This window comes from Oryza glaberrima, chromosome 3, assembly GCF_000147395.1.
Source record: "Oryza glaberrima chromosome 3, OglaRS2, whole genome shotgun sequence".
NCBI lineage: Eukaryota > Viridiplantae > Streptophyta > Magnoliopsida > Poales > Poaceae > Oryza > Oryza glaberrima.
In genome coordinates, this window is record NC_068328.1 from 21,624,034 (window position 1) to 21,651,699 (window position 27,666).

At 43.8% G+C, this 27,666-nt stretch overlaps 2 pseudogenes; one reads left to right on the top strand and one right to left on the bottom strand.

The window, feature by feature from the left end:
- Positions 1–4,102: 4,102 nt before the first annotated feature.
- LOC127766323 (uncharacterized) lies at positions 4,103–14,821 on the top strand (annotated as a pseudogene).
- Positions 14,822–16,442: 1,621 nt separating this feature from the next.
- Positions 16,443–27,374, bottom strand: LOC127766324 (zealexin A1 synthase-like; annotated as a pseudogene).
- Between the last annotated feature and the right edge of the window lie 292 nt (positions 27,375–27,666).

The following is a 27,666-nucleotide window of genomic DNA, read 5'->3' on the forward strand; positions in this document are numbered from 1 at the left end:
GTATGCATCCCTAAACATCTTCACAGAGTAGTAAGGGTTAACATAATCTTCAATCTGAACATCCCTGATCTGTTGTGAGGTAATCAAAGCTAAAGCATGCTGGCAAGGCTTCCCAGTGTGCTGCCACTCCTCACAAGAGCAATACTGCAAGTATGCCTTGACAACATGTCTTCCATTATTAGTGCTGTTGTCGCATACCTCTGCATCTAAACTGTCAGCTCTTATAACAGACAAGTGACCTAAGCCCCTAGTCCTTGCCTTCAATTGTTGTGTTACTGCAGGTAGGATTTTCCTACTTAACATTTGTCCAATCCTTCTCCTTTTGTCCCACAGTACCATAACCTTCTCCCTATACTTGTCTACAAGGTCACACACACGCAAGTCCTTGAAATCTTTGATCCAATTATTGAAACTCTCTGCAAGGTTATTGGTGATGTAATCGCACTTGATCTCAGGGTTGAAGCCACTCTGCATCCACTTCAATGCATGGTAATTCTTAAGCCAGGGCAGCACATCAGGGCATGCTGTCAAAATTGAACTCATGTTCTTCCCAAACACTACGCCTATATGCTCTTGCTGCAGGGTACATCTCTGAGTTGACAGCACTACCAAATCTTTTGATGAAATTCTTCATAAGATGCACAAAGCATTCCCTTTGTTCAGCATGAGGGAACACATGGTGCACTGCTGTTTCCAAACCTTTGCACGCATCTGTACATATAGCAAGAGGACGGATATCTCCTATAGCCTTATGTAACTGTGTCATAAACCACATCCAATTATCTTCTGTTTCTGCATCTATGAATCCTATAGCCAGTGGGTACATCCAATTGTGACCATCTATAGCCGTGGCTGCAGCTAAATACCCATTCCAACTCCCATTAAGTGCAGTAGAGTCTATACTTATGTATGGCCTACATCCCTCTATGAAACCTTCAATGCAAGGACTCAATGCACAAAAGAACCGATGAAAATATACTTTGCCATCAACCTCCTTAGTGTCAATCTCAATAACACTACCCGGTGAACTCAATAAGACTTGAGCCTTCCATCTATAAAACAATTTAAAACTATCTTCCCAGCTGCCATACAATTCATTCAAGGCTTTTTGTCTACCCTTACAAACCGTGTCATAATGAATTGTGCATTTGTGATCCTCTTGTAACCTGGTCTGCAAGGCTTTAGGGCCCATACCTGCATTCTTCTTGAGGATGTGAATAGCCTTTGAAGCAACCCAAGAGCTAGTTGGTGTGGTAGTCCTCCTCCTACTGCTAGATGTACATGTATGCAAATCTGTCAACACTGTGACCTGCAAAAAGAGAGAAATAGAGATATTGTGTCAATTTCTATCCATTATAGAATAAGAAACACAAAACATTGTTAAGCGCAAACATACAACATGCCTTTACTATCTTCCCATTAGGCTGCACACGCCCAACAATATGCCAAACGCAATCGTCCCCTTTACAACCCCCTATATATCTCTCTTTGTCAGTTGCAACCACATCCAGTTCAAACTCCTTATTTATAGCAAATTGTCTCATAGCCAACCTAAACTCCTTCATGGAAGGGTATAAAGTTCCAATATCCATGTTGGGTTTATCAGGGTCATACACCACCCCCATCTCCACCGGTACTACATCATCTACAGGAATTGCTGCTCCGGTAGTATCACCCACTTTAGGGGCTATTCCATCTAGGTTACCACCATCAGCACCTAACTCTCTCGCCTTCTTGGCTCTCTCATCCTCCGCCCTTAATCCCAACAACTAATAGAAATGCTCATCATCAACAATTTCTAGCCTCCCTTCAACATCATTTCTTTCTAGAATCTGTAAACTATCCCAATCAATAGATGAGGCTACAGCTGGCTCCATACTACCAACCAAATCCAAGCCCCCAGTCAGTTCCACACAACCAGATGACTCCACACCACCAGCCGGTATCACACCGCCAACCGAATCAACGCCCCCAGCTGATTCCACACCACCAGCTGGTTCCACACCCCTAGCCAACATCACCCTGCCAACCAAATCCACACCCCCAGCCGGTATCACACCGCCAACTGAATCAACAACCCCCGCCAACATCACCCCGCCAACCAAATCCACACCCCCAGCCGGTATCACACCGCCAACCGAATCAAAACCCCCAGCTGGTTCCACGCCCCCAGCCAACATCACCCCACCAACCAAATCGACACCCCCAGCCGGTATCACACCGCCAACCGAATCAACACCCCCAGTTGGTTCCACACCCCCAGCCAACATCACCCCGCCAACCAAATCCACACCCCCAGCCGGTATCACACCTCCAACCAAATCAACACCCCCAGCTGGTTCCACACCACCAAAAAACTCCACACCCCCAGCCAACATCACCCCGCCAACCAAATCCACACCCCCATCCACAGCTAAACTAAGCCCAGGCTCCCCATCGAGCCTGAATGAAAAAAAATTAATGCACTGGTTAGGACGAACAGTAATCTGAAAGTATTTAAACTGGAATTTCAGTGTGCTTAAAACTATATACTAGGCTATAAATCCAACACAAGCAGATATGAAAAGTGCTACATGTTTCTAGATATGAAAAGTACTCTTCGTATACAAGCAATCCCTAGGACTAGCTTCCATGCAAAGCACAAATGTGCACAATCAGAACTACTAAGGGCCTGACTTCCAACTATTACCCGGTGATGAGCTCATGCCAATTGCAATCCATCTGCATCACTCCTGCAAGTAGATCCGGGACGGCGACAGACCGGCATGGAGAGGGGCCGCAGTACGGCCGAGCGCAGGGTGGCGTGAGGGGAGGGCGCCGGCCGAGACGCGGCGCGAGGGGAGACCTCGTCGGTGCCAGGGAAGAGCCGCGGCGTCAGGGGAGGGCGGCGACCTCGTCGGCGTGAGGGGAGGTGCGCCGCGTCGTAGCGAGGGGAGGCATCGGCGCGAGGGGAGGACACAGCGGAGCGGTTGCTGGAGGGAAGGGCAGGGCGGCGCGGCGGCGCTAGGGAGGTCGCGCGGCGGCGCCCAGATTGACGCGGCGGACGAAACCCTAACCCTATGCGTCTCGCTCTCCCAGCCGATTGATTTCTAGCGATGAAATTGACTGAGGGGTAATTTCGTCAACTCATGTGAAAAATAGAGTAAAATCTTTTATTTTTGATGAAAATGATTTGGGATGGCATTTCAGCGGGTTGGGCTCAGTTGAAAGTGGTATTTGGGCGAATCCCAATTGTAGGATGGTATTTCAGCGAAGCCCTGTTTTGAGGATGCCATTGCCCAGAGGTTTTTCCCCTTTCCCCACTTCATCTAAGAGCTCACGCCACTGACCGGCGGTCGTTGAGGCGGAGGAGGAGAGCATCGGCGTGCCGTGCAGCACTACGTCCTCTGCTCGTTGTCATCAGTGGTGTGCAGCCGCGCAACGAGGCGGGTGATATTGACCTCTCGTGTGCAGTCTCTTGGAGACCGCATCCCGTGGAAAGGGGCGTCGGTGTGCTGTGTCGCCCGGCAGCGATTCTAGCATTGATGCTTCAAGCAGGCATCGATTCTTGCTGCGCAGGAGCATCGATTCTTGATGCGCAGGAGCAGCCTTCCAAGGTGATTTGATCGATCGGTCTCGTGCAATACAGTAGGGAGATTCCTCCACGCGCGTCTAAATTTGTTCTTAGCACCATTCTATCCCAGGCAGCCTATTTTAGAGCCCTCAGTGGATCATGGCTGCAAGAGGAGTGAAGAGGAAATTGCCATGCCAAGAACCTACCCTATCCGCATCCCCCTGTTCGGCGTCGCCCCTCGGCTCCGGCAAGCTGGTAGAGGCATCGGCCGATCTAGAATCTAGCGAGGATTCCACCCAGTCCTACCTCTCCGACGCTGCTTCCAGAGCCACTGCCTAAGAAGATGTGGAGCTCGTCGCTCGTGTGCTGTCAAGGGTAGCTACGAAGTCACCCGAAGCTATCTGTCAGTTCGTCCGCCGCCTGACGCCGGCGAAGGTTGCGCGCTCGCTGGATTGGGACCTGCTCGAGTCCGACAGGCTAAGAAAGGTAACTACAGCAGAGATTTTGGTTTTTCATCTGTATTTCTGTTGGCTCAACTTGTGTGCGTAGATGGCCGGTGGAGGGCACTGTCACTGGAGCGAGGATGAACTGTTGGCGTTCCTCCAGAGTTGCTTGGAGGAAATCGCAGCGTGCAACATCACGTCGTCCTGCCCCAAAACTCTGGGGTATGCCAACTTGCAGGCCAAGATGCTGACGAAGGTAGGGAAGCATGTGACCAAGGCTGGAATCAATGGCAACTGGGCTAGGAAGGAACCCCTACACTGGCAGCATCGACGCTAGCCCAGAGTGGTGGGAAGCAATGGAAGCGGTTAGTTATCAGATTCCCTCAATTTTTTTTGTAGTTACAACTCATTTTCTAGTTAGATAGAAAACCTATGATTAGCTCTAGTTGGCAACAAATTTTCAGACATCACACATCTTGTTTAAGAAAACATAGCATTAGCTATAGTTGGCAACAAACTTTCTGACATCTTGTTCCTCTGAAACGTACAATTATCCTTACAAAATTACAAGCATTATAATATTCAGGATTTACACAGTTTGTTTCATCCCTAACCTTATGCAATATTAAAATATATGAGATGGGCGATTTCCGGTGATCACTGTAATGGTAACGCCGGCACCGCCGGGGGGTTGGGACTTCTCCCCCGGTGATGCAATTCGGGAGGAAGTTCGTCTTCGTTTTTGTTCTCCGGTGCATTTCTCTTCGAAGTTCTGCCCTACCCACTTCCGGTTAGTTGTTGATCTTCCGAGAGCCAATTTCCGGCTAACAAATTCTTCTGTGGCTTTGGCTTTAAGAGCCGCCATTGGTGGTTCTCCTGCGGATCTTAATGTCCAGCATTTGTTACACCGGAGTTTCTCTTTTGATGTTTGCTCTAAGCAAGTTGGTTTATGGATTTATCGTCTTAGATCTTTTTCCTGTGATGATTTTGCCCTTCGTTTTTATGTATGGAGAAATGGGGGTCCTAATTGGCAGAGGGAATTTGAGTCTTGGAGCCGTGATTGTGCCGAGGAGTGGACGTTGGTCTCTTATAAGAAGAGGTTGGTGCACAGCAGTTCTAAGGTTCAGAAAGGCAAATCCTATGCCCAAGCTGTTCAGCAAAGAGATATCTCGGTTAAATCGGTGTTTCAACGTTTAAAGGCCCCTCTCCAGGAGAGAAGATCGGTTTTTACGAGACTTGAAGGGTTGAAGGTTCCTATCGCCGGTGAAACTCTGGCGACCAAGACGGTGGAGCAAATCACGGAGGGAGATCCTATTTCTGTGCGTAACTTGAATCCAAATTTCATACCGTTCTGTACACATTGTTTGGATAAGGGCCATATTGCTTCTGATTGCTCTGAGCCTATTCGGTGCCATTCTTGCCTGGAGGCTGGTCATATGGCCCGTTTCTGTACCACTAGGCCCGCTAAGGCCCATCAACCTGTGGGAAAGTTTCCGAAACAGAGTTCTTGGAATAACTTAGTTTGGAGAGCTAAATCTTCTCCGGCCAAAAAGACGACGGTTTCTCCCCGTATCCCTTCCTCTCCCAGGAACAATGTTCAATCTAATCCCCAAAATTTCCCGTCGCTCGCAATAGCTGATCTCAACCCTAACCCGCAACGTTTTCTTCGTCAAGGCCAAGTGGTTCATCAAGGTGGTAACTTGCGTGTGCCGCGTGTTGATCTCACCATCCCACAGCGTCCGCCCCGACGTCATGAGGATGTCTGCATCGCAATTGTGGAGCCGGCCATCCCTGAGCATGAATGGGATCATCACCGGGCGCTTATCTCGGATCACATTTTTGAAGTACACATGTATGAGGTTCGTACTGCTTACCGTCACCCTTCGGCAGTTGGTATGTTCCAGCTTCATTTGGTCATGCATAGAGATGCCTTGGTAAACTCTCCCCCTGCTGCATATGATGGGATGCATACTGTTGAGTTTGTGAAACATGACCAAGGGCCAAACTGGCGTGCCTGTCACTTTAATCGGGAGGGCTGGTTTCTTCTCTTGGATTTCCACTAGATTTTGTTGATCGTCACCATATAAATCTAGCGGTAGCTTCTTTTGGACAGCTTTCTTTTTGGCTTGATAGGGACCAGATGTTGGGTAAAGTGTTTGTGAGAGCAAAGTATAGAGATCTTGACTCGGTCCCCCGGAAAATAGTGTTACAGGATCCTTTGGGAATGGTGGTAGAGGTGAATCATGGACTATTTCTGTTTTTGTACTGGATGGGGATTTTGTTGACATTCCACCTGAAGAAGATTTACCTCCTGCTGGTCCACAGCCTGGGCCAAATGATGATAATGCTGAGGACCCCGATGATGGAAATATTTGGCAACTAGGACATCCTGGTAATCAGGGGGAGGGGGTGCTTGGGATGATCTTGTACAACAGCAACAGGCTGCGAAAGCGGAAATAGAAGATGCTTGGGGTCAGGATCACCCAATGGGCCAGGTTGAAGAAAACCCGGGACAATTGATTATCTTGCCTAATCAAGAGGAGCAGGAGCTTAATCTGTTTGAACAGGAGCAACAAGTTCAGCTGTTTCTGGCCAGGCTCAAGGATATAGCTGACAGGGAAGGACCAAAGCACCCATCTTTTTATCCTATGGCAGGATTGCTGAAGAAAATTGATCATCTGTGCAAAGCTAAGGAAATTATGCAGGCAGCTCAAATTCCTAGCCCCACATCTCTGCCATACAGCTCTCCTTTCATGACCCTCGTACTCCCTAAAAGGAAGGCAATGTTTGATCATGCTCCTCCTGCAATAAAAAGAGCACATTCCAGTTGGGCTTTATTGCCTTCCCCCTCTAAAGATGGGCTTTCTGATCAGGAGATTTTGGATGTTGTACCTTTGCAAGCCCAGCCATCAAGTCCAGAAGTCACCCTAGCAGTGCTTCAGATTCCTATGGCTCCTGTCAAAAAAAGGGATGGGAAGACTATTCTGTATAATCCTGCTAGAAGACAGAGCTCTAGGCTTCTTAATTCCAACCAAGAGCTCAAATTCGATCATCGAATGGGAATAGGCAAACCAAGGGGAAAGTCAGCTAAAAACTGAAGGAGTTGGCAGGTATATAAAAAATTCTTATCCCTGGCAGTAAAATTACTGAATCTGATTTCAATGTTGTGGAAGATGAGATAAACTCAGATTCTTCCCCTTCTGATTGTTCATTATCTTTGTTGCAAAAGATGGGGGTCGATCTATGTGGTCTGAATCCTGAGGAGGTGGCTGAGTCAAGCTTAGGGGGAGAAAAAAGGAAGAAGCTTCCCCGGCCAAATATGGATGATTAGGAATGAATAATGTTTCTATGCTCAGAGCAGGATCTTTTGTTTTTCAGTACTGTAGGACTGTCATCAGTGTTAGTTCCTTTTGTGTTTGCTGGGAACTTATTTTATATAGCTCTATGTACGCTAATTTAGTTAGCTCTGTATCTATATGCACACCTGAATGTTTTCAACATGAATAATGTGTCTAAATCCTGGAATGTGCTGTGCTGGAACATAAGAGGCATGAATGCTGTACAAAATTGTTGTCTTTGAACAAAAGATAGAGGAAAGTGGTTGTCAGGTTTTCTGTGTCCAAGAGACCAAAAAACAAAATTTCTCTTTGGCTGATATTAGGACTTTTGCTCCTAAGCGCTTTGATGCGTTTGCTTTCTCGCCCTTAAGAGGTGCTTCAGGTGGTATATTAGTGGTTTGGGCCTCTAAAGTGTTTTTGGGAACCCTAGAGGAAATAAATAGTTTTTCTGTTACAGTAAACTTTGTTTTAAGGCAATCTTTAGAAGCTTGGGCCCTAACCTGCATATATGGCCCGTGTAGTGGCCAGAACATACAGAGTTTGTCAGTTGGCTGAAAAATATCTCCTTTGGGTCAATGGAAAACATGATTTTTCTAGGGGATTTTAATTTCTACCGATCGGTTGAGGACAGAAATAAGCTGGGAGCCGACATGACTGATATATTCATTTTTAATGATGTAATTAGCTCTCTTGGTTTGCTAGAAATCCCTTTAAAAGGGAGAAGTTTTACATGGAGCAATATGCAGAACAGTCCTCTTCTGGAGCGGCTTGATTGGGTATTTACAGGTCCAGCTTGGACTTTGGTTTTCCCAAACACTACTGTCCACCCATTGACCAGAAATATATCAGATCATGTGCCATGTGTAGTTCAAATTGATACTAAGATTCCAAAATCTCCAATTTTTAGATTTGAGAATTATTGGGTTGAAATGGAGGGATTCTTTGAGCTTGTTAGCAGAATATGGTCTGAGGAAAAGTTTGCATTAGCTTCAAGCTAAAGTGTTTGAGGAAAAGTTTGCTACACTGGAGTAAAAACTTGTCTAAGCTATCTGCCCTTTTGGTCAATTGTAATGCTGTAATCAATTTTCTAGACCTGATAGAAGAGCATCGGCCCTTGTCCATCCTTGAATGGAATTTTAGAGAAATTGTTAAGATACAGATCATAAAGCTTCTTGAGTTCAAAAGGATTTATTGGAAAAAGAGATGCACGAATAGATGGATGCTATTGGGGGTGGAAAATACTAAATTCTTCCAAGCCATTGCTATGGAAAGATATAGATTGAACTCCATCTCTCAGGTTCAAGGTCAGCATGGGCAGGTAGCCACTGCACACAATCACAAAGCAAGTCTGTTTTTTCAAAGTTTCAAAAACAGAATGGGGATTTCACTCTTGCCTCCAATGGACTTTGATCTGATGGATCTCTTCCCTAATCCGGAAAACTTGGATTGTTTGGTGGACCAGTTCTACACTCAGGAGATGGACAGTCTTATTAAGATTATTCCATCAGACAAAGCACCTGGCCCTGATGGGTTTAATGGGTTCTTTCTAAAGAAATGTTGGCAAATCATATCACAGGACTTTTACAGGTTAGCAGCTCACTTTCATGCTTGCTATACTGATCTGCAGCCGCTAAATATGTCTTACATAACCTTAGTGACAAAAAAGTCCTATCCAGAAACAGTCAATGATTACAGGCCAATTTCTCTTATGGGCATCAATTTGAAGTTCATAACCAAATTAATGGCAGATAGATTATAGAGTGTAATGCCCAAACTGGTTCATGAAAACCAATATGGATTTATCAAAGGCAGAACGATTCAAGACTGTCTAGCATGGTCTTTCGAATATATTCATCAATGCCAACAGTCAAAGAGAGATATTATATTGCTAAAGCTTGACTTTGAGAAAGCATTTGATTCTATAGAGCACTCCACCTTGATATCCATTATGAAATGTATGGGGTTTCCTGAAAAATGGCTACAGTGGATACAGATGATTTTTTCTTCGGCACATTCTTCAGTACTACTTAATGGGGTACCTGGAAAATCTTTTAAATGCAAAAGGGGGTTAGACAAGGAGATCCACTTTCACCACTGCCTTTTGTTCTTGGTGCTGAATTGCTGCAGAGAATAGTTAACAAAGCTTGCTCCTTAGGCCTGTTGACCAAGCCAATTAATGAACTTGATGAGAAGGGTTTCCCAGTAGTACAGTATGCTGATGACACTTTAATTCTTCTCAAAGCTTCGTAGAGAGAGGTGTTCTGTTTCAAGGCATTGTTGAATTCTTTTGCCCACTCTACTGGCCTCAAAGTAAATTACCATAAGTCCTGTCTTTACCCACTTAATTTATCTCATGAGAATGCAGTGCTTTTTGCTGGTCTGCTTGGGTGCACCATAGGCACAATGCCTTTTACTTATTTGGGTTTGCCCATGGGAACAACTAGGCCAAGGGTAGTGGACTTTGCACCCTTGGTAGACATGGTAGAAAGAAGATTGACAGCAAGCTCACAATTTCTGCCACAAGGTGGAAGACTCACTTTGATAAACTCAGTGCTTTCCTCAATCCCAACATACTACATGTGTTCTTTACAACTGCCTGTTACAGTGGTAAAAGCTATTGACACTGCAAGGAAAAATTGCCTTTGGAGGGGAAACAATCCAACTTCAACCAGAAGATCTCTAGCTTCTTGGGATCTAGTATGCAGACCAAAGGATAAAGGTGGTCTAGGAGTTATTAATCTAAGGGTTCAGAATATACCGCTTCTGCTTAAACACCTAGTCAAATTTTACAAAGGACATGATCTGCCATGGGTTCAACTGATATGGAATTCATATTATAACTCCAAAGTGCCACATTTAGTTTCGAATAAAGGATCTTTTTGGTAGAGGGATATAGTGGCTCTGACTGATGTTTTCAGGGGAATCTCAAGCTGCCGTATCAGGATTGGATCCTCAGTTCTTTTCTGGGATGACATTTGGAATGATAAGATAAGAAGCAATGCTTTTCTATCTTTGTATATGGTTGCCTTAGATAAAACTCTCTCTGTTAAGCAAATGGGTTATACCTCTCTTGAAGATTGTTTATTGCTGCCTCTGAGCACACAGGCTTATGGAGAATTCACTATTTTAGAAGAGGAATGGTCTTCTCTCTCTTTGCAGAACGGTATTGGTGATGAATGGTCTTTCATCTGGAACTCTGACAAATACACAGCTAAGAGGTTTTATAAGCTCTCATACTCAAATGTGCATGTGCCTAGGCCTTTTGTCTGGATCTGGAAAACAAAATGTGTAATGAAGATTAAGGTTTTTGCTTGGCTTTTATTCAGAGACAGACTTAACACAAGAGACATGCTGGATAGGCGACATTGTGCAAAGGAAAATGATGACCTCACTTGTGAATTATGCCAGAATAATATCAGAGACACAAGAGAGCATCTTTTTTTCTTCTGCCCTTTCAGTAAATTTTGCTGGCAGCATTTGGGAATTACATGGAATCCTGACCTAAAATTTTTTCAAATGGTGGTTTTGGCTCGCATTCAGTTCAATCAGAGAGGTTTCTTGGAAGTTTTCTTCATTGCTGCTTGGCATATTTGGAAGCAAAGGAATGGGAAAAATTTTCGCAATGAGCTTCCCTCGTTCAGTTCTTGGAGGGCTTTATTCAAAGCTGAGGTTCTTCTGCATTTGTGCAGAATAAAGGATCCACTAAAACATATTGTTTCTGATTGGTTACAGACAGTGTGAAACCTTGATCTTTTTTTAATTGTTTTCTTTCTGTAATTTGTAAATAACCTTTTCATTTTATAAAATTACACTGCGAGGCAAAGTCCTGGCAGTATTTCCAGTCAAAAAAAAAATTACAAGCATTATTGTAGCTGTGAAGGGGATTACATGTTAACCTAGCAATTAGCTGTTCCTATAGGCCTTACATGTTGTAGATTCCAAATGTTTGTATGTGTCCGATTTTATAACATAGTGTAAAATGTATGCACTCACTTTTCATTATGTAAGGAATGATACAATATTACAACTTAGGTTAGCTGCTTGCTTGAGGATTGTAGAAATAGTGCGACAAGTACATATGGATTACTTAATCAACATAGGTAGACTACATGATGCTTATAACGATAGTACATTCTGATCTCATAGGTTTGATTATGTTTGGCTTATGTAAAACTACATAATTTGAATAAATGAATGGACCTTTCACATCCAATCTATAAGGACAGCTTTGTTACAAGTATGTGTGTTGAAAAACTTAAGCTGCTATATGGATGCTTATTTATGGAGTTCATTTTTTAACACATTTCGCATAAAACTTCGAACTAGATTACACTCATCTGTCTTCAGACCTATGAAATTCCAAAATTGCTACTTATTTACAGATTGCACAAGTATGCACCAAACTATGGGCACTTATACTAAATGCAATATCTGAATTAAAGGAATCCAAGTAAATGGTCTATTATGTGTGACATGTGCTAGTCAGTCATTGCTTTATTTTTGCTATCACCTTTTACACATAAAACAAAGTTTACTCATTTGTCCCTGGCTGCCCCTGTAACTACCTGTAGTCTTGTGTAGCTGTTAACTGTTGCACAATTTTGCTTTACTTTTTGCAATCATCACTACTTGCAAATGGCTGCCTTACTATATGCTTGTAGCTATTGGTGTGCTGCTGAAAATTTTTATATTTGGCAACTGGTGGATGTGTAGTATGATTTTTTGTCGTTTCGTACGTTTACTTTGTGCATGCTTGCACCTGCCATTTTTTGCACCATGTAACCTAAAGTTTACTTTATGTATACTTCATATACAAATTAGTTAGTAGTATTTTAGTTAACAACATATCCTATTGTGCATAATGGACAATGCCTCTGATATCTATATTTTTATCATTTGCAGCAGAGGAGAGGGGCAAGATCATTCATGCATGCCCCTCTCAGGTTTATTCCAGAGCACCATGCTGTTTTCAGAGGGAGGACAGCAGTCGGCAACCGGCAACCGTTCAAGTGTCCATGGAGCTCAGCCTGAACAGCCTCAGGTGCCAGCCAACGCAGCCATCGATGTGTAGGAGCTTGTGGACTTGCCGGATACGCCACCATCACCTGAGCCACAACCCATGCCTCCCAGGCGTAGGGGCAAAAGGGTGGCAACACCGGGCAGTAATTCCATGGGTTCCAAGAAGACCCGCAGCGATTCAACTGGTGAAGCTTTGCAGTGGCTCGCTGACCTGAGGATTAAGTTGAGCAAAGCTCAAAAGCAGCGCGAGCGAGAGGCGATGGGTGCTAGAGCTTGCATTGAGCTGCTAAAGGGTGATGGGCACTTATTTAGCTCCGATGTTTACCACATGGGGATTTACCTTTTTAGTGATCCCTACTTCTGTGATTTCTTCCTAGCTGATGCCATTACACCGGAGATGCGTGAGTATTACATTCGAGCCCATTATGCCATGAAGTGTCCAGGGGGAGGGTTTTTCCCACCACCATCATGCTCAGGAGGCTGGTTTCCTGGTGGTGGAGGGTTTGATGGGGGCCAGGGGGGTGAGGGGGTGACCTTGGGGATGATGGTGCTGGGGGTGCTGATGGAGCAGTAGTGTGCTGAGGTAGGGCTGCTGCTGCCTGCTGGGACTGTTGTTGCTGTGTGCTGTGTGCTGTGTGTGCTCATGTGTGAGAGCTCCTGTTAGGAGTGTGCTGCTGCTGTTAGTTTGCAGCTGAGTGATAGCTGCTATTGAGTGCTGTGAGGTCTTCTGATGCAGGAGGCTGAAGCTACAAAGTGCTCAAGCAGCTTTTTAATTTCCATCGTCATGTTCGTTGAATAAAGTGTTTGATTCATAAATCAAACACTGTTTGTGATAAATGTAGTATGGAGGTCTATTTGTATTATGTATGAACAATGCGGCACACATTTTATTCGACATTTGAGTTGATTTAGCAATTGCAATAAGTAATTATCATCTCAAGATGTGTTATATTTTATTTTTTGAGCATGAGGATATGTCTGATATATATTTTTTTATGTTAAGCACTAACGTTTGATTTTAAGTTGTGCAGATTTTTTACTAACCAAATTTGCTGCATTATTACTGGATTTAAAATTTTATTCCTTCAGTTCATTTGTTACCTGCTCTCTAATTTTATTATATTTCAAATTGTAGTATGGCCATGTAACACTGATCATAACATGCACTTATGTGATGAACTAGGAGGATGAGCACCGATTCTGAGAACAACTCAAGTTCTGAAGATGGATACACAAGTGAAGAGGATGAAGCTATTGTAGAGTTGGTGGCTGCTGCTGATCAAAGGAATGGGCCTAGAAGAGCTCCTAGAAGGGTCCCTCGCCAATCCGGAATGGAATGGGTTATGGAGACAATGGCCAACCCAGAGCAGTGCCACAACATGTTTCGCATGAGATCGGACCAGATTCATGCTCTGTACAATCTACTCGTCAGCAGGTACCATCTCACTGGTACTTATGAGGTTTGCCCTATGGAAGCTATTGGGATGTTACTGTATGCAATGGCAAGGGGTATTCAATGAGGCCAGTGAACAATAGAATGGTTCGTTGCAATGCCACTGTGAATAGATATTTTCACAGGGTGTTGAATGCTGTTAATGAAATGGCAGCCGACATCATCAAACCAGTTAATCCCAACAGCTTCCCACAGCATTACCGACTGCAGTAAGAGCCCGTCTTCGAACCATTCCGTGATGCAATTGGAGCAGTCGATGGTATGCACATTCCTGTTATGGTGCGTAGGACAAGTTCCATTGCTTACAGGAACCATCACAATGACTTCAAGGAATGTGCTCACTGTTATTGGTTGGGATGAAAGGGTTATGTTTGTAGATGTTGGATGGCCTGGCTCAGTCCATGACCAAAGAGTGCTATCTGAGGCTGTCAGATGTTATCCCTTAGCCTTTCCAAGGTTGTCATGAGGTTAGTATTATTTTCAAAGTTCACCATTTGCATCATAAATTATGTGCAAATATTCACTTGTTCGCAATGCTTACAAGAGAATTTTTTTTTTTGTGCAGGGAAATACCTACTTGTTGACTGGTTATCCCAGTAGGTACGGTTTCCTGTCTCCATATCCACATGTGCGATACCACTTTGATGATGATGATGGCGAGGAAGCTCCCCTTCCAGTTGGGAGGGAAGAGACTTTCAACTACATGCACTCAGCGCTGCGTAATACAGTTGAAAGAGCTTTTGGGGTGATCAAGAGTCAATGGCGAGTCTTACGGGGAATTCCTTTATTTGGAGAGGAAGAATCTCAGACCAAGATTATAGTTGCTGCCTTTGCACTTTACAACTTTATGATTGATAGTAATGATCCTCACTTCATGACACAGCACCCACTGTACAATGGGTACCCTCATGACCCACAGGCACCACCCCTACACACATGGTACAACGCACCCAACAGCGAGGAAGCGATGACGGCTTACCGTGAGTATATTGCAAATCAAGTGTACCACGATTAGATGGGTGTACTCTAATTAGTATTGAACTGTGCACGTTCAATAATTTCTTTAAAATCCATTGTTCAAATGGATATGTATCCAGCTATTTATGTGTTTCCTTTACCGAACCCTAAACTATCCCGAGTTATTTGTAATATTAGTTTCATTACTATGCTTTCCTTTATTTCTTCACTAATTTCTGTCGTTATTAATCAAATCGAAAAATCAAACACCGTTAGCTGCTAGTGCATCATGCATTTGCGAAGTCATCATGCATTTCTGGGTGAGAGCTGCTAGTGCATCATGCAATTTCCAATTCATTTGACACCGTTAGCTCCTTCCATCTGACGGCCGTCCATGCGCAGTGCATACATCCAAAACGGCCGTCACATGCACGCGGCTGAATCGTTTCAAAGCTTCCTGCTGCTGCTTTTGGGTCTACAGTACTCCGGACTATTTCGGATTCTCTACACACCACATTAGAACGCACCCTAAATGATATACTCCCTTCCATAGTAGAAAAAAAAGAAGGGAACCAGAGGTAAGCGGTTAGGTTTCCTTGACATGCAATCGAACCGCTTTGAGCCGGCTGCACCGGCCGGGTTTTTGGCGAACTGGACCGGCAGCCATACTAACGGGCCACAAATGTGCTGTCTAATGGCCCATTTGTTAACAACTAGTGCAGCTGGTGGTTTTTTTTTTGGGAAAAATAGATGGAAAAGGTGCACTAGGTGGAAATCGAACTTTGGTCCTCTGGTCCACGAGTTGAAAGAGCAAAGTCCTATAGCCATCATACTATCCAACAACATATAACATAAGGGAATATGTCATATATATACATGTAGACTGTGACCGTGGTTTGACCGCCCGGGTCACCGGTCGGACCGGCGGACCACTTAACCGAGAAATCGGTCGGATCACCCACCAGTTGCATTAGTATGGCTGCTGGTCCAACTAGTTCCGGTTTAATGTCTGGTTTGCCAAAAAATCGGCCGGTTCAGTCGGCTCAAAGCTATTCGATTGCATGTCTGGTCTTTGAAGGAAAACAAACCGTGCTTACCTCTGGTTCTGGTTTTTTCGCTCTCTACTATGCTGCAGATCTAGGTGCTTCCATGGAGACCCAGCCAGAGTTGAAGATTGAAAAGGAATAAAAAGAAACAGAGAGAGAAAAGGATAAAAGGTTGTTATTTTAGTATCACTCCAGGTTCCTATAAGTTTATGATGAAACAAGACATTAATAGAGTTGTTGGAATAGGTGTTTCTGTGGTAGTGATGTATTTGATAAGCAAGTATGTAGTGTGTGTTTGATTATTAGCCACATTTTGTCATAACCAAGGTTAGATAAGTTGTGATAGTCACAAAAGTATAGTGGATAAATTGCTAATCACAAAGTGTGACAAAGTTAGCAAGAAAATTGAGTCTATGACACGTGATTAACAAACTGTGGTAGCCAAAAGTATAGTGTGGCAAAGTGTGGCCATAAACCAAACACCCCTATAGGACAACATCATGCGCGTCAGCAGCTATACATGATGCATGATACATGAGAGAAAAATATAAATATTCACCATACGATACTTTGACATTATTGTGAGCAATTTCCATAACAATGTGTGACAAACTAGATAATATGTTGCTCTCATTATATTTCTTCTACTCCCACGTGTTGTATCAGATGTAGATAAAGATCTCTTTTTCTAGAGACGGTCACGCTAAATTGCTCCTCCATGTCCATCCCATCATGTGTTACACCGTGAGGGAGATGCCAATCAAAGTGGTATAAAAGAGCAGTGAGAGCCAACTATATTGTTGCATGTGCAAATGTCATGCCTAGGCATATCCTCCGTCCTGCCCCAAATGGTATAAACTCAAAATGTGTACCCTTAAAATCAATGGTTGTGTCCTCGAAACGCTCTGGTATAAACACTTCTGCGTCATCCCAATATCTATGGTCTCTGCCAATAGTCCATACATTCACGATCAAGATTGTTCCCTTTGGAATATCATATCCAAGGATTTTACATGACTCTTGACACTTTCTTGGGACAAGTAGAGATGCTAGAGGGTGCAACCTCATGGTTTCCTTGATGATGTTCTTAGGGTACTTTAAATTAATCAAGTCATCTTCAGTTACCCTAGACTTTCCTTGCAAAGCATGTTGTATCTCCGCTTGTGCCTTCTGCATCACTTCAGGGCCCATTCGAGTGTTGTTGATGTTGTTTCACTTCCACCCGCAAACATGTCCTGATGCATGTCATACGTACGTACGTACGTACATACATACATACATACATACATATATATATATATATATATATATATATATATATATATATATATATATATATGTAGGTGTGTGTGTGTATATATCACATCATTGTAAGAATAGTAAGATTTATTTTATCCACTTTATGAATGGTGGCAGGAAATAACAAGATGATAAAAAAATCAATATACAAATATACTCTCTTTATTCTCAAATAGATTGTGTTTAGAATAATGTAGTGCCACTGCTGGAGAAACCATCTTTGTTAGGTTCGCCAAAAACAACATTATTCCTGGTTCCAATAGGAACCGGGACTAAATATTATTTTTTGTCCTGGTTGAAAAGCCAACGCCACTTTTACACCAACCAGGACTAAAAATGAATTTTAGTCCCGGTTCAAAAAGTGTCCGGCCCCTTACTATCTTTAGTCCCGGTTGGTATTGCCGACCGGGACTAAAATTCAACACGTCGTATATAATCCCTCGCACTTATCCTCCCCTCCTAGATCACAAACACTCCCCCCTCCCTTTCATCCTCTCTCCACTCTCTCTTTCCTCTCTCTCTTATTCTCTCCTTTTCTTTTTCTCTCTTATTCTCTCCTTTTCTTTTTCTCTCTTATCCTCTCCACTTGTTCTTGTAGCAATAGAGGGAGCGAGTGGCGGCGGCCCTGTGCGGCGACAGTGACGGTGAGGCAGTGGAGGGAGGCGGCGCGAGAAGACGGGGTCCCGGTAGATTAAAGTGTTAGATTTGGTTGATTTATCTGTGAATTTGTTCATTTGTGATGCCTTTGGATCTGTAAATTTGTGATATGGATGATTTTTGTGACCATGGATGATTTTGTGATGTTTATGTGAATGTTGATGATTTTATTATGGAGTTTGGCTAGAAATTAATATGCAAACAACAAAAAACAATGAAAAAATGACTAAAGATGGTAGCACCTGCCACGTGACACTACCACTAAAGAAGGCCATCTTTAGACCCGGCTATTTCAACAGGACTAAAGATGGGCATCTTTAGTCCCGGATTCGGGGTCCCGGCTATGTACGCGGGATTAAAGGGGTTACGAATCGGGAGTGAAGATGGGTTTTCCACCAGTGTGCTACTTAAAATCATAATACGCTGCATGAATAAATACTAAGATTTGATATTTTAAAATGACATTACTTGGCTGTCGTAGAAATATTTCCATATTTTATGCCAAAATGATCACATTAGTACATAAAACTACTTTCATCTTGTTATAATATCAAAATTTTCAGGAATATGTGATTCAAAATGGCAATAATCAAATATGTGCACCAGAAACCAAAATATATATGCGTTGATCCCCTAAAGGTCAAGTAAAAAGGACCAAGAATTGACCTAGCTATATGGCTACAACTAGATTTTGTTCGTTGCAGAAGTAACAATATGTGAAGTAGAAAGGGAAAAATGTTGCCATCGGCAAGATATTCTAGTGGCAGAGGTGATGCAAAGAGGGAGACAATGCTTTACTTTCAGGAGATCCTTTTGGGCCGAAAGAGGTAGATGAATGGCATGTGATTAGTTCGCTGATTAATTACCAACCTAAGGCCCAACGATGATCCTGACAATTTGATGTGTCACCGGAAAGGCTAACGCGCGGTTGATCGCTGGCAGCGATCGTTTTCTTTTCTTATTTTTTCCTCTGTTAGTAAGTTTATACACCTAAAGTTTACACATCTAAAGTTTATCCACCTAAAGTTTGTAAAGAGAATGTTTATAAGTCAAAAGTTTATATACCCAATTTAAATTCACATTCAATTTTTTTATATTTTCCTCTTTTAGTAAGTTTATACACCTAAAGTTTACACATCTAAAGTTTATCCACCTAAAGTTTGTAGAGCGAATTTTTATAAGTCAAAACTTTATATACCTGATTCAAATTCAAATTCGAATTCAAATATTTTATATTTTCCTCTTTTAGTAAGTTGATACACCTAAAGTTTACACATCTAAAGTTTATCCACCTAAGTTTGTAGAGCGAATGTTTATAAGTCAAAAGTTTATATACCCGATTCAAATTCATATGCGAATTCAAATATTTTATATTTTCCTCTTTTAGTAAGTTTATACACCTAAAGTTTACACATTTAAAGTTTATCCAGCTAAAGTTTGTAGAGCGAATGTTTATAAGTCAAAAGCTTATATACTCGATTCAAATTCATATTCGAATTCAAATATTTTATATTTTCCTCTTTTAGTAAGTTTATATACCTAAAGTTTACACATCTAAAGTTTACCCACCTAAAGTTTGTAGAGCGAATGTTTATAAGTCAAAAGTTTATATACCCGATTCAAATTCAAATTTGGATTCAAATATTTTATATATAAAATATTTCTATACACAAAGTTTATGCGTGTAAAGTTTACGGTATAAAGTCTGTGCACACAAATGAGAGTATTAGAATTTTTTTCTCCTAATTTTCTTTTACGATTTTTTTTGAAATTTATGATGTAATAGAAAAGTAAAAAAAGAGAGATGAAAGAGGAGTATTAGGGGGGAGGGATGGGTGATCGCTAGGAGGAGAGGGAAGCGATCACCCGCCCACTAACAACCCCCATGTGTCACTACTCAAGAAACCCCTAAAGAGAGCGGCTCATAGTACCGGTTGAAGAAACCCCTACCAGAATTCTTTTATGTGGTTAATGTAGTCCTTTAATTTAGAAAATATATCGGAGTTAGTTTGGTAGACGTACTGATGTTAATTCGGTTAATGTAGTCCTTTACCAAACTAAAAAACGGAGTGAACATATATAGCGTGCGGACAAGCACTTACAAGAATGACGGCTTTGACGTTCGCCATGGTGAGATCGCCGCCATCATCGTTGTTGTCACCTTCCTTCGGGATCCTCAGAAGAGTACTCAACAGGCACTCCCTATCGCCATGCGCGCCGCCATCGTCGGCATGCTCCTGGTGTTGCTCGATGGCGCGGCCCACCATGTCGTATAGCTTGGCGATCAGCAGCTTCACGTCGCGCACCGTGGACGTGGCGGCGGTCCGGATGGCGCGCAGTGCTCCCCCATGATGGCGTGCAGCGCCAGGTCGGTCATCGGCCCGCCGATCAGCCTTTGGACGTTCACCGGCTCGCCGGAGGGCGCGGCGGCGGCGACGACGGCACCGACGAGGCGGGCGTCCTGCTCTTCACGGATGGGGCGGAACGAGCGCACCCGCTTGGCGCTGAGCAGCTCGAGCGTGCAGATCCCGCGGAGGTGGCGCCACCTCTTGCCGTACGGCGCGAAGAATAGCCCACCCCGTCGCCGATGTTGGCGCTCACGGCAGTGCTCATGGCGGCGTCATGCGTCTTGAGCACCTCCCTGGCGGCGTCGGGGGTGGACGCCACCACGACGCGGAGCTCGCCGAGGCGGAGGTACATGAGGGGCGCCAAGTCGTCGCACCGCCGCACGAGGTCGGCCAGCGCGCGGCGCACCACCTGCCGGTTCATGGCTATGATAACATAAATCAAAATTTTCTATCGTGTAAACCAGGAACCATGCAAGTATTAGATCATAGATCGTTACCACTCGATGCGCTGCGCAGCGGAAGAAGACGCTGAGAAGTCGAAGGAACTCTCGCGAAGTAACGCGCGTCGATGTAAAGGAAGTAGTCAATCGCACCGGCTCGACCTTCTCCTCCTCGTGCGTTCTCCTCGCCGTACTCCCACGCCGATCAGCACCGCAAACTAGCGGCGCCTCTACCAGTATCCACACATACAGGGACGGAACGCCACGCGCAGATGTGCTAGCACCCGCGCGCAGCTAGGGTTTTGCTCGGGGAGGGAAGTGACGGCTAGGGTTTCTCACGTGATGCAATGCCTCCGCCGGTCACACCCCTCACAAATATATAGGATCCATCACTCGGGCCTCCAAGACCCGTAGGACTCCTATTTGGATCCTTATCCGAATTAAGCTCATATTGGATCTCTATCCAATCCCCTTATTCCGGCCCATTAAGCGTGCGACCCTGTAGGTTCATATATACTCGGCTGTAACCCGAAAACTCCATTTCGGTCCACGCATCAACAGCGGCCCCTAGCAGAACGTATTGACCCACCGGGCATACATAAAGATCATATCGACTGAACCTCTAGTGTATACTTGTATGAACCCCTTTGCCTCACGATATCGATTAAGCTCAAAGCTAGATATGTGCCATCCTCTAATAGCTCAATCATTCACTCAAACCTGTTGATAGATTATATAACTTATGATTGACTCCTCAATCACTTTTGGCATGGCCATGCACTTCCATAATCTACAACATCGAGGGGCTCAGAGATATCTCTTCATAGGAGGGGCAAATCCTATTTTGATTATTCATATCCCACTACATGTTTCATAGCATACCCGAAAATTACTTTTATAACTACCCAATTATAGAGTAGCGTTTAGCAGTCCCTAAGTAAGCTACTAAACATGTTGAGAACCATGATAATCTCATTGTCTAAGGATTCAACACCAACACTCAATGAGATCACTGATGACACAACACATATGACTCTTGCAGTGTCTTATGTTGGGTCTATCCAACAACATGTTCACCAACATGTGTCCACATTATTAATTTGGTATCTCTATACCATGATCCATGAGACATGATCATCAATTAATACATGTGCTGATCATATAAACATATTTGTTCCACATATAATATTTGATCAAGGATCCTTTAGAAATAGTAACAAACAACATAAAAAGTCTCATGAAAGAATCACATATTCATTAACCAATAAGGAGTTATCTATTTCAAGGAACAATGTCGGATAAATATGTAAACATAGTATATGATACAATCATCTCTATGATTGCCTCTAAGGCATATCACTAACAGTGGAGGCTGCCGATGATGGGGAGCCACCATGGCCCGGGAGGCAGCCTCAGTCCAGCACGTAGTGGAGGCTGCCGATGATGGGAAGCCGCCATGGCCCGGGAGGCAGCCTCAGTCCATCCGTGCCGGCGTTCTCGCGACGACGACGTAGTTTCAGCGAAATTATGTGGATACCGGCCGGGACAAGGAGCAGCAGCAGTAGCGTCAAGTTCAAGCTGCAACTCCATAGGAGATTGAGCTCATCAGTACCCGACTTGTCCATGGCTTTTTCCAAATGCAAACCTTTTAATTAACACAATTAACCTATGCACTTGCGTGGAATTATAAATGCATAACTAACATGCATGCGATAAGTTAGTGTTGTCTGATTTGATGCATGATATCCCCCTTAGGGTATTTATAGGAAGCAGCTAGCTACCTATACACGCTTTACTTTGGGAATTAAAGCAACGCTAATTGGGAAAACTGCTGGATGTTGCACAAGAGACGAGAAATCTGACAGCTAATGAATGCATCTTTCGCGATGATTTAAAAGCGAAGATCCTAGGCTTGGCTGTCCTTAATAAGATACAGATTCGACAATGATCGAGGTTAACGTGGTTAAAGGAAGGTGATGTTAATTCCAAATTCTTTCATATCAAAGCAAACTCCCATAGGAGAAAAAACTTCATCCAGACCCTGCAGCCCCCAAACGGTTTAGCAGTCTCGGCCCAGGACAAGGCTGATACTCTTTTTCGCTTCTTTTCGGATAAGCTGGGAACTCCATCACAAAGATAGTCTTGCCTCAATTGGGAAGCGCTCAACTTCACATCCTTCGATCTAGATGATCAAGAAGACGATATCACAGAAGAAGAACTAAAACAAACAGTATTCTCCATGCCGTCCGAAAAGTCACCCGGCCAGATGGTTTCATTGGAGCTTTTTTTAAAATTGCTTGGGAGATAATCAAAGACAATATTTTGCTAGCTGCTCAATCCTTCTTTGCCACGAACACAAATCAACTGGAAAGGCTGAACTCAGCCTTCATATGCCTCATCCCGAAGAAAGAAGGGGCGACTGGCCCAGAACACTGAGCTTCGCAAAGATCTTGGCTAAAATCCTTGCAAATAGACTTGCTCCGCGCCTAAATGAATTAGTTTCTCAAAATCAAAGTGCTTTTGTCATAAAAAGGGCAATTCATGACAATTTCCTGTTCGTTCAGAACCTAGTGCGTACCTTACATAGAAGCCATACAGAAGCCCTCTTTCTAAAAGTTGACATCACCAAGGCTTTTGATACAGTGGGATGGCCATACTTGCTTGAAGTACTTCAAAGGTACGGTTTTGGTACCAGATGGAGGAATTGGATCTCAAACCTTCTCGCAACCTCCTGTTCCCAGGTTCTACTTAACGGTTCGCCAGGCACTGCATTGTAGCATGCCAAAGGACTTCGGCAAGGAGATCCTCTATCTCCGCTCCTGTTTATTCTCGCTATGGAGCCCCTGCACAAACTCTTTCAAGTTACGGAAGAGGCCTCCCTGCTCACTCCAATTGGAGGGCGTTTTAGCAGGTTTCGATGCTCTCTATACGCTGATGACGTCGCTTTGTTTGTCAAGCCCGACCCTATTGAGATTGATGCAGTTAAAAGGGTTCTTAATTTATTTGCCCAAGCTTCAGGCCTCCACACAAACCTGAACAAGACTGAAATCTATCCTATCTGTTGCGACACCACCGACTTGACACATGTCATTACTCCTTTCCCTGGAACTTTGAAATCATTCCCCTGCCGCTACCTAGGCTTACCTTTACATTTTCGAAAGCTTAGGAAAGTGGATTTCTTGCCTCTTATTGAAAAGATTGGATCACGTCTCCCTGGCTGGAAAGGACGCTACTTCACGTCAGAAGGGAGAATAATTCTTGTGCAATCAGTGTTGAGTGCATTGCCGACCTTTCATCTAACTGCCCTTCAAGCTCCCAAATGGGTAATCAGCAGAATAGATCGTTACCGCAGATCCTTCATATGGAAGGGAGAAGACCCAGACAAAACAAATCCGGGAAGTAGCTTAGTAAATTAGGGTACAGTCTGTAGACCAAAAATTTTAGGAGGCCTTGGAATTCCAGACCTTGAGAAATTTTCTCGCGCTCTAAGACTACGGTGGCTCTGGTTCAAATGGAAAGAGGACAACAAGCCTTGGGTTGGAATGGATTTACCTTGCGATGACTGCAACAAAAAACTCTTTCAGGCTGCCACTACGATAATTGTGGGTAATGGAGAAAAAAATAAATTTTTGGCATGATAAGTGGCTGCAAAATGCATGTCCAAAAGACATTGCACCCCTGTGTTTCAACCTAGCTAAGCGCAAACAGAGATCGGTTAAAACGGAATTGACAAACAATTCTTGGCTCCTTTCCTTTCGGCAAATAACTACAATTGAAGAAATCAACGATCTTGTCCAGCTTGGGGGAATGCTGCAAAATGTTCAGCTTCTACCGCAAACCAATGACGACATCATTTGGAACCTGAATGAATCGGGATCCTACTCTGCAAACAATGCTTATTTATTTCAGTTCCAAGGGTCCTTCTCTTCGATTGATTTTCATTCCATTTGGAGGTGCCCAGCTGAACCAAAGATGTGCTTCTTTGGATGGCTAATCCTTCACCAAAAAACTCTCACGGCCCAAAATCTTTTGCGCCGGCACTGGCCATGCAATTGGATTTGTAGCCTGTGTGGAGAGGCGTTTGAAGACACTAACCATCTCTTCAATTTTTGCCCCATCTTCAGAAAAGTTTGGCTTATGGTGTGCCAATGGCAAAACATCCCGGGGGCACAGCCTGCAGATGACAACGCAGCTTGGTGGGCTGATCTCAATCAACTACACCCTAAACCTTTCAAATTCAGGGTTAAAGGATCTCTTCTCGCCACTTGGTGGAACGTTTGGTTGGAAAGAAACAGAAGAATTTTTCAAAACATCTCTTACACAGAGGATCGCGTTGTGAGAATAGTAAAGAAGGAACTTGATCTCAGACACACTGCTTTCCAACCCCCCTAATTGTCTTTTCTTTGGCAACTGCATGCATTAAAGATAAACAATATATTAGTGTCATAAATATATGAAGCTGTCTAGCACATAGTATAGAGACTTAGATCCTCCGCGTTAGTCATGTACCTCCCATTAACTTTAAGGAATTCGTAAGCGTAATACCCGCAAAGGACAGTTCCTCGCGGTTGCTTGTGACACTTCAGGACATATCATAAAAGATAGTTAAAATTTGCAATTTGAGAAACAGTTGGTATACTTTAAGTGAGTGGAGTATTACTGGCCAATAGGTACGTACTAGCAGCTTCTCCCTTGTTCGGGTCTGTTCTCCACCCTTGAACTTGTAGTACTAGTACGCACTGTATGGATATCGTACCGTTTCACATTAAGGAGGATATTTATTTATAATACATTCATATAAAAATGCAATAGTCATAATCACTTACTACTGTAAAATTGTTAGAAATTCTTTATATGACTGGTGTCTGTAATCGAGAGGGTCCAAGACTACCACGGTTCCGTTTTTAGGGTGGATGAGTAAACAGATATAATGATCGCTACATATTAACAACATCATAGTTAGTTAGTACCAGCTAAAATAAGACATATGTACAGAAGATAAATGTACCCGACTTACTTAAAATTATAAGCGGCCATGACAACTCTCTTATTTTGAAAGTGCAAGAAGGCTCGTCCAATGTACTGTATGACAGTAATCAATTTCTCCTTGTGCAAGCCCTTGTTGTATTCAGCTATCTCTTTTGGAGTCTTACCCTTCAGCTGGTCTGACCCTGGTGCTAGCCTTACATTATGTTGTGTTTGGCAGATCCGAGTTGGATCCAAGAAGCTGATAGGTTCTTTTGTCTTCTTAGCATCCATGTATTGCATCCTAGAGAAGAAGATTGTCAGTAACAATCACATGGATTTGTATTGTACATATTTTTCATATAATTAATTAAAACTCATACTCACATGCACCAAACACTGACGTAGTTGACGTCCATCTTATCCCGACGATATATGGCATGGAGATCTGAGAAATCTAGCCATACGTAACCTTCTTCGCCGAAACAATCTGCCGGTGATCGAGCTATTATATTGCCCAAGCCTTTCTTGCTGGCCTGCATGTAGAAGGTATGTAACCTTTTCATCTCCCATGGTACTTCGTTCAGTGCCCATTCCGGCAAGAGTGCTTTCCCATGTTCGTACTCAGCCGGCCAATCATCGGTGGCGAAGTATATTGGCCCGGCTAGTTCAGCGGCCTTCTGGGGTCATCATCTCTGAGCTTGGCACGTTCCTTACCCCCTCTGAAGACGGTTACCATGAACCTCTCCTTGTTCTCATCTTTGGACTTTGGAGTCGTGGCTCCTAAGCACTCTAGGCACCTCAGAACTGGTAGTGGCCTTCTCAGGGACCGTGGTCTCTTGCACCTCGGGGTCTTTCGCAGGAGAAGGGTCTTCAAATATTTCTGGCTCTATACCGTCCCATTCCAATCCTGGTACTTCTTCTATTTCTGACCCGACTGATGCCACAAATTGCACCTCTGGTTCTGCCACTATAATCTCCATGGGTACTTCCGGCACTGGAATCTCCATGGCTGCCTCCGGCACTGCAATCTCCGGTGGCACTTCCGGCACTGGATTTTCCTTTTGCATCTCGGGTTCCTCCGCCTTATCAGTCACCTTCCTCTTAGGAGGTCTCAGAGGTTTTCCCAACCCCAGTTTTGGCACCACAGGTTTTTGCGTGGCGTTAGTGCCCAATCCAAAGGATATGTCATTCTTGTGCCAGAGAATTACAAGATCGACCGCATCCCCAAGTACGGATACACCATCTGCAGTCAGGAAGTCAATGTCATAGGACTCAAACCCGTCGTGGACCACTTGCGGCTGCACCTTGGCAGACGCACCGGGTATAAACTCTTCGTTGTATGTTCTCCCAAGGATAGCAATGGCTGTAGCGGCCTCAAGAGTTTTCCCGGAGCGTCCAATGGGAACGTGCAATCTGCAGGGTGTATTCTCTTTGAGGTCATCGAAGGGGTAATCTGGCTCAGGTTCTTTGGTTTCAGGGCGAGGCAAAATCATGTGCTTGACGCAGAAATCCATCATTTGCCTTTCAAACTCCGCAGCCCCTTCGTCTCTAAGTTTATCCTTGTACGCTTCAGGCTTCTTGTGGGGGTCATGTTTGAACCCTTCCTTCCAACTCATCTTGCTCGACACACCTCGAACCCTTCCCCCATGCTCAGGAGTACCCAGCCCCGTACTTAGCACATCTTTCTCCCTCTTAGGCTTGAAAAATCCTTTCTTCTGTGAACTGGATAAATTCTCTATTTTATTGGCAACGCTCTGCAACTCCGGAAATTCAAACGATACTTTTCCTTCATCCGTGATCTTAGGAGTTCTAGCTCTTACCCAGTTCCTTGATCTCTGTGTCCATTCCTCCATTGGTACCGGTTGCCCCTTCTTCCTCATTTCCTCCTCCTCTTTTGTCCACTGCTCCACCTTTGGTGCGTATCCCACGGAGCCTAAGCGATGAGGAAATTTGTTCTTCCTGGCCAACTTTGCATACTTTTGGCTCCTTTGAATTTCTTCCGGGGAGTTCTTCAATGTCAGAAAGTCGTCCCACTCATTCGGGGTTATGTTGGCATACGTCGAAAACGGTGTGTGTCCCGTCTTCACAAATTTCGTGTTCAAGGTGGTTTTCCAACCACACCAAGACTTGGCCATTGTTTGCAGT